We start from the raw sequence: 7,299 nt of genomic DNA, 5'->3' as shown, positions 1-7,299 counted from the left end.
CCTGGCGGAGGGGGCTGCCAGAGGCAGATAATGGGGGGAGCAGCTGGGCCCCTCCCAGGGGATGAGCTCCTGTGCTGGCCAGCTCGGGGAGGGCTCTGCGGCCGGAAGGGCCAGACCATAATCTCTCTCTCTCTCACTGCTGGCGAGGGCATGGGAGAGGTCAGGATGACTCATGGGCGAGCAGAGGGGGGACAGCCTCCCACCCATCCCCAACCGGGACGGGCCCCCACGCACCCCGCAGCCGGCAACCGCAGCTCGAGACAGACCAGCACGACTCGGGGCTCATTCTTAGCACGGTACCCACCCACCAGCTCCTGCTCTGCTGGGGACCCCCATCCCCAAATTATTTCACTGGCACAGCCGCAGGACAGAGCTGCAGTCTCTCTGCAGAATGCTGAGGGCCTTTTTCCCATGAATCACGCTGCTCCGCACTAAACCATCTGTGCTGACTGTGCTGCCACTGGGTCTTTTTCCAGTTCCTCCATTTCCCTCTATTGTTCGGCGCAGGCTTCCTTCCTGCTGCCTGCATGCTCCCACGCATCCCCTGCCCCCTCCCACAGGAGCTGTGTCCCAGCCAGCCGAGGGACAACAGAACCAGGGTCCTTGTTGCACAAGCCCCTGTACCCCTAAGAGGGCATCTGCCTGCTCCCTACCACCGCCTGTGTGGGCAAGGGTTGCATGAGTGGCATGGGGAAGTGTGGGCAGGCTGGTGGGCTGGCAGAGGCGGTGATGGCCCTGGGAACACGTGGAAGGGGATGCCGTCAGCAAGGGCGCATGAACAACAGGGCTTTCTTCTCACATGCGTGGGTGTGGGGTGTACGGGGTGTGTGTGAGCAACCCCATACGCGTGGGGGGGCTCCCCATGGGGCGAGCAGCTGCACGCCGGGGTGCATTGAGGAGGGACAGTTATGGCAGGAGCTGGCCCAGAAACTGGGTGAGCAGGGTGTGGGAAGCAGGGCATGGGGACATCGCAGCTGGAAGGCTGCTTGTTGACGTAGGACCTACACAAAGGGCTGGGCAGGGGGGAATGGAGGGTGATGTCCCGTAGCACTATGGGCTGGGTGTCTCTGCCACAGGGTTAAAGGGCTGTCCTCGCTTCTGCCTGGTGCTGAAATGGGGCGATTTCCCCCTTTCTTGTGACTGTATCGCCTTGAGGGCTCTGCGCCCAGCTTTGCCCGCTGCCTGCCTTGCCTGGGGCTGCAGCAGGTAAACTCCTGCGAGGACCTGCCTCCCGAGACCCCCCCAAGCCCCGGCAGTGGGCACCAGGGCCATGCCAGGCACTGGGCTGTGTTGTGGCACTTTGGGGTAGTCTGGCTGTGCCCACGGGCAGTGGCGTTTCACAGGGAGATGGGCACCGTCCCTGTCCCTTCAAACCCATGTGGACCAGCCAGTGCAGTGGGCTGGAAGTGAGCATGGATTGCTCCGGTCCTGGCCCTTCCCCACCCTGTCCCCAAGTCTGTCCCATCCATCCCTTGCCACCCTCAGGGTTCTCCCTCACCTCTCACCCCGCAGCATGGTCCGCAACCCCCCAGGGCCGGCTCCGGCAGAGCAGCACGGTGGTAGTGCCGCTTTGGGCTCCACAGTCTCCCCACGCTGGGCTCCAGGGTGATACCAAGGTGTCCCCGCCAGGCACAGGACTCAGCCTGCAGGCACGGGCCAGCAGCCCTGCAGGAACTGCTGTGCGTGCAGGCAGGCTTCACAGCACCCAACCCACGCCTCCCACTGCCGGTCCCTCCTCCAGGCCAACCCTCTGGTCCTCAACCCTCTCCCACTCACCCGTCCTGCCCCTTCCCAGACATGACCGTGTCCCACGCTTGGCCCCTGGCCTGACTGCCCCATGTCCTGCCCCTCGGCCAGGCTCTGCGCTCCTGTGGGGGCTGCCCCCCACCCTCCCTGCTCACACCTTCATGTTCCTTCTCTAGCCTTCCCAGCAACGATCCTGTTCCCCACCACAAGCCCTCGGACATGCATTGCCATGTGAGACCAGGCTTCCCTGAGACCCACACCCCAAGGCTGCACTGCTGAGGGAGATCTTTGAAGTTCTCGGGTGTGTTCGGCTCTATCTGCTATTTTTGCCTCTGACCGCAGGCAAGAGGCAATATTCACTATATCCACCATGGCCAAAGACTGGGCAGGGTGCAGGTACTGGGAAGGTGCTGCCAAATTGGAGAAAACAGGCTAAAATGTTCTTGCTGATGAGGGGACATGGGAAGGCTGGCACTGGGGTTGGTAGGGTGAAATGTTGGGAACACAAAACCCTCCCCTTTGCTGCAGGGATGCTGGGGATGCAGCACCGCATCCCACTGCTCGTGCCCCATGACGATGGGGAGGTGGAGTGAGCTGAAAGACAGGATAGCAGTGGGTTCTGGAGCGGCAGAGGGGCATCAGGAGGGTTTCTCTCCTGCAAGGAGCCCATGCTTTCACCACTGACCAACCCGGCTGTCTTTAATGCAATGCTTTTCGCAAGAGCTGCAGTGGAGCTGGCAGTTAGTCCGGCTCCACTGTTACCCAACCTTGCACACAGAGGATGTCCGAGGCCGATATCTCACAACCCCCTTCAGTCCTTCCCCACTCCTGATGGCAAGGCTGATAACCACTCCCTGCTCTGTGAGGGTCCATCTCCCTGGGGACTCCCTTCCTCCACCTCAAGCTGGTCCTTCTTTCCCCCAGTGACACCCCCAAAAGCCATTGTGGGGAGGCTGGGAGCAGCGGGAGTCCCTGGTATGCAAGGGCCACCCCGTAGAAGTCTCTGTGCGTGTAGCTAGGTGTGGAAAGGCAGCTTCTCGTTATCACAGGCTTGCTCCTACAAAGCAGAAGCAGAACTCAACATGAGCCCTGCACTGCTTTTACCTTCCTCCCCCTTCCCTGTCAGCTACTCTGGCAGAGGGTGGTGTGTCCCCGGGGCTGGGGAGGGCATGGGTGGCCCCATGGACACCGCATGGGGTGTGGAGACAGTGTACATGAGGACCCTCAGGGTGTGAAGGGACCCTCTTGCCCGGCACCATGGACCCTGGCATCCCACTGAGCTCTCGCCTCTGCCTCTTAGAGGAAGCTCTTTGGCTAAATATAAGCACCACTGTTCATGGGAAGGTTGCTGAGGTCTGTGGTGTGAGCAGCTGGAGGGGCAGAACAAAGGATGCTGGTAGCACTGGTGGCAGCTGACGTGCCATCGTTTCCATCCCACTGTGCCAGAGGTATTAGCACCAGTGAAGCACTCTCCTGCGTGGGGCTGCATCCTGGCTCACCACTGTTTGACACCCTGTAGCATCTCTATAAACCTCTCACAACCTGCCGCTGGGAGCGGTGCTCCTCCCTGCATGCTGGGAGGGCAGAGGTGGGCTGCTGTGGAGGGAAACATAGTCAGAGCCTGGAAGGGACACCTTGGGACATCCTCAGAGTGCCAAATTGGCCTGGTGTGAGCAAGAGCAGGGCCCAGCCACCACAACCCATCTCCTGATGGCTCCTGAAAGGCCAGTTTGGTGCAGAAAACTTTCTCCCCTGCTCCCTTCTCCCTCCACAGTCACCTAAGTGCCAGGACTGGGGCTCAGTTCCTCTGACAGGGGGAAATCCCTGCTCAAGCACCTCTGCTGAGCCCCATCATCCAGTTTCCAATGGGAATTGCCCCTTCTCAGAGCCCAACTGGGAGGACAGCCCGAGACAGGGCATCCCCCGGCTGTGGGACCACCCTGGAGCCAGACACAGGTGGCACGGGGCTGTGTCAGAGGGGAGCAGGGCACAGCAGAGTGCCAGGGCACCGGCACAGCACTGGCAGCCATGATGTATGTACTGAGTCTGGGTTGTTTCCCGAGGGCTTCACAGCAGCCTGCTTTCTACAGCGCAGGTTTCAAAGCCTCTGCTTGATCTCTTTGGTGTCAACCTCCTGATGCAATCTATATTTAGACGCTAGCCTCCCTGGACCGAGATGGAGAGCCCTGTCGTGTCTGTGGGTTTGCAGAGCAGGAAGGTCTTGCCTGTTCCCTGGAGAGGTCAGATGGGCAGGATCAGATAACACCCCTCAGGCTGGGGGACTGGGCTTCATGAAGATGCTGGCAAGGGCTGGAGGAAGCGAAGACTAAAGTGAAGGTTGGATCCTTCCAGCACGTTGGCCTGTGCAGTCCTTCCCCTTTCCAGCAGCACCCATGATGACACTGTCTCTCAAGGTCCACGTGTCCAGCTGTCTGCCCATCCACCCACCCACTCATCCATTCTTGCCTCCCTCCCTCCCTCCCCCCATTCTTCCGTCCCTGCCTTCTTCCATCCATCCATCCATCCATCCATCCACCCACCCATTCTTGCCTGGCCATCAGCCTTTGCTGCACCCTGGGGCAGCCTTTGCTCTACCTTCAGCCCTACGCACACTGGTTCATGCTGGGGGATGCGTGCAGTGATAATGGCAGCATCTCTTGGGAGCAGGACAGGGTGAGGGACACTCAGGGTTTGTACCTAGGGGGTAAATACCATGTTGGACAGCTGGAAATGTGGGGTGGGGACTGAGCCCAGAGGGTTTGCCAGGGCATGGCAGAGAGCTGAGCTCCTGAGAGGGCTTGGTGGAGGACTGGGGAGGGAGAAGTTGGAGGTTGTTGGGCTTGAAAATCTGTTGGACCTCTCCAGGCAACAGCCCTACTGAAGGCCAATCTATGAGATAAGATGGGCTGCTGGGGGGGTCCCGGCTGGGCTCAGTGGTTGTGGGGGTGAGAGCTGCCCAAGACCTACCCATGAGCTCAGGAGATGCAAAGCATGAGATCCCAGTGATGGAGTCACATCCTCCCCCAGTCAGGGCACATTTGAGACTGGGGGCACTGGAGTGAGTTATAGAGTTGTGTGCAGGCAGGATGAGGGGCTCCCCCTGCCCCTCATCCATCAGGGAGCTGGCTGACATCACTGCCTCCGGGCTAATCTCTTGTCCAGCAGCAATTTCCCGTTTCCTTTCCAATCTCTGCGCCGTGGGGCGGCTCCTCTCCGCTCAGGGCCAGGCAGGAAAAGTTATCCAGCTGGGCTCTTGTGTGGGGCTGCAGCCCCCGCGGGTCTGGCTCTCACTCCACTGGGTTGAGGGCCAACCACTCCCCCAGCATCCCAGTGAGGGTATTTGGGGGGCTCTGGTCCCTCCACACCTTGCTTGTCCCCCCTCCCTTGCTCAGGTGCCCAGGGGTGCCCGTGCACAGCCCCCTTCCTGTTCGTGCCAGAGGAAAGCCAGCAGTGGCACATCATTTAGTAAGAAATCACTATGATGGGGCTTCTGGCACCCCATGGCGTCCGGGGCAGCCCCCCTCCCCAGTCCCACAGGTTTCACCCTGCTCTCTGGCCAGGATGATGCTGGGCGCCAGGAGATTTGCTACAGCCCAGTTGTTGGATGTGGATCAGTGTCCCTACCACCCCAGCAGCCTTTATTCTTCCCATGCACTCAGTGCCATCACCGTCCTGGCCATTTTGGCCAGCATCCTGGGCTGAGATGCCACCCACCCCAACACAACCTTCCCCGGGGCTGGTTGGGGAGCGGGGACTCCCCTCTGACCTCTCGGTGCTCAGGCAGCAGCTCCTCACACTTACTCAGGGCTGGCTAAAAATAGTCCCACGGCAAAGCTGGAGCCCAGCAGCTGCAGAGAAACATCTGGGGAGTGAGAAGAGATGAGGTTGCTTCCCGCAGCGCCAAGGCTGTGTGGGCTGGTTTTCACCCCAGCACCCTGCGGGTTTGGGGTACCAGTGGGCTGTACCCCACCAGGGCAGCACCCCGAGGTGTTTCTCTCACTCAATCTGGCCATGGTTCCCTGCCCAGTTCTACCATGATTATTGCAAAGTGTTATTGGGGTAATTTGGGGCTGAGCTGTTTCTTTTCACAGGTAAAATCCTCCCTGCTGTGGGTGCCCTCTGTCTGCTGGCATGGCGGGAGCAGCACGGGGCAGGGAGGGACTGCTCCCCTCACCGTGAGCCCCCTGCGCTGCCAGGGGGGAACCTCCACATCTCCCCCCCTTGGGTTTTATGCATTTTCCCTGCTCTGCTTGTGCTGCCAGCCCAGCTGCAAACCGTGGGAGCTGGCTGCCCTGATGGCCAGGACCTTCTTTCCCCTCTCCAGCACTCTTGGCACATCCACACGTGTGTGTGATGTCCTCCCGGAGCAGCACAGGGTACATATGTGACCTAAAAGGGTGGCTAAAGGGGGACAGTGAGCATCCGCGCCTGCGATGCTGGGGTAGATGTCAGGATGAACTGGGGAGGAGAAGCACAGCTGTGGGGGAAGCAAACACAGGGCAGCAGCACTCACAGCTCGAAATGGGACCCCAGGAAGTTGGGGTGACCAGGGAGCATGAGCCTGGGTGGGTTAGAGGGGCCCCAAAAGCTGCAGGTGGCCCTGGGCAGGAGGGGCCCCAAAAGCTGCAGGTGGCCCTGGGCAGGCTGCAAACACTGGGTGCTGCCAGGGGGCTGTCCCCCACCACTGCCTAGGCAGAGCCTTGGCTGTGAGAACGGTTGCCACATCCTGGACATGTTCCCTGGTCTTTACCTTGCTGGGACAGGTCTGGAGCTGAGCACCCCAGCACCATCAACAGGAACGGTCCCATTTGCCTTGGCCTTGCACAGATGAAGCTTCCATCTGAAGCAGGAGCCTAGCAGCAGCAGGCAGTCTTGGAATGTGGGGGCGAACGGATGGATGGAAAGTCCAGCATTTGTCAGCATATTCCCCCAGTGGTATCTGTCTAGACTAACTTCCCGTTGTCCGGTGGAAGCTGGCCTGTGCCCACGCACGCTCACTCACACACGCATGGGTGTGCAGAGTCCGACATTGGCCTCTCCTGCCCCACCACCAGTCACCTCACCCTGCTGAGGGTCACCCCTGGATGCTGGGACTGCACGGCTGACCTGGCCCTCCTATTTGACCCAGGACCTAACGCCTGGACAGCCTCAGGGTGGGCTCGGTGCCAGCTTCCTCGCCATCTCGTGCCAGCCCAAAGCTCTCTTGCACACACATCAACCCCTTTATTGTTGGGCCAGAAACCACAGCAGCGGCAAACACCGAGAGAAGAGGCTGCCCAAGACACCACTGCCAGGACGAGCCCCCCCAAACACCACCTGGGGAGGGGGTCCCCAGACCCAGCTGGGCTAGAGCCAGCCTTCAGAGGTGAGCCTGATACCCAGGAGAGGACCTGGGAGGGCTCCCTGGTGGGGAGTGGGGGGTGTCACACAAAGCCTGGGGGAGGGGCTTAGTGGGTTGGAGTGGGTCCAGCCTGACTGCAAGGTTGGCAGAGCTGGGAGGGTCAGTCCAAGCCCTGTGCTGCTGCAAAGCCTGGGCAAGACCCCCATAGACAC

This window comes from Cariama cristata, unplaced genomic scaffold (assembly GCF_000690535.1).
Source record: "Cariama cristata isolate BGI_N322 unplaced genomic scaffold, ASM69053v1 scaffold18898, whole genome shotgun sequence".
Taxonomy (NCBI): Eukaryota; Metazoa; Chordata; class Aves; order Cariamiformes; family Cariamidae; genus Cariama; species Cariama cristata.
This window is presented reverse-complemented; position numbering follows the sequence as displayed.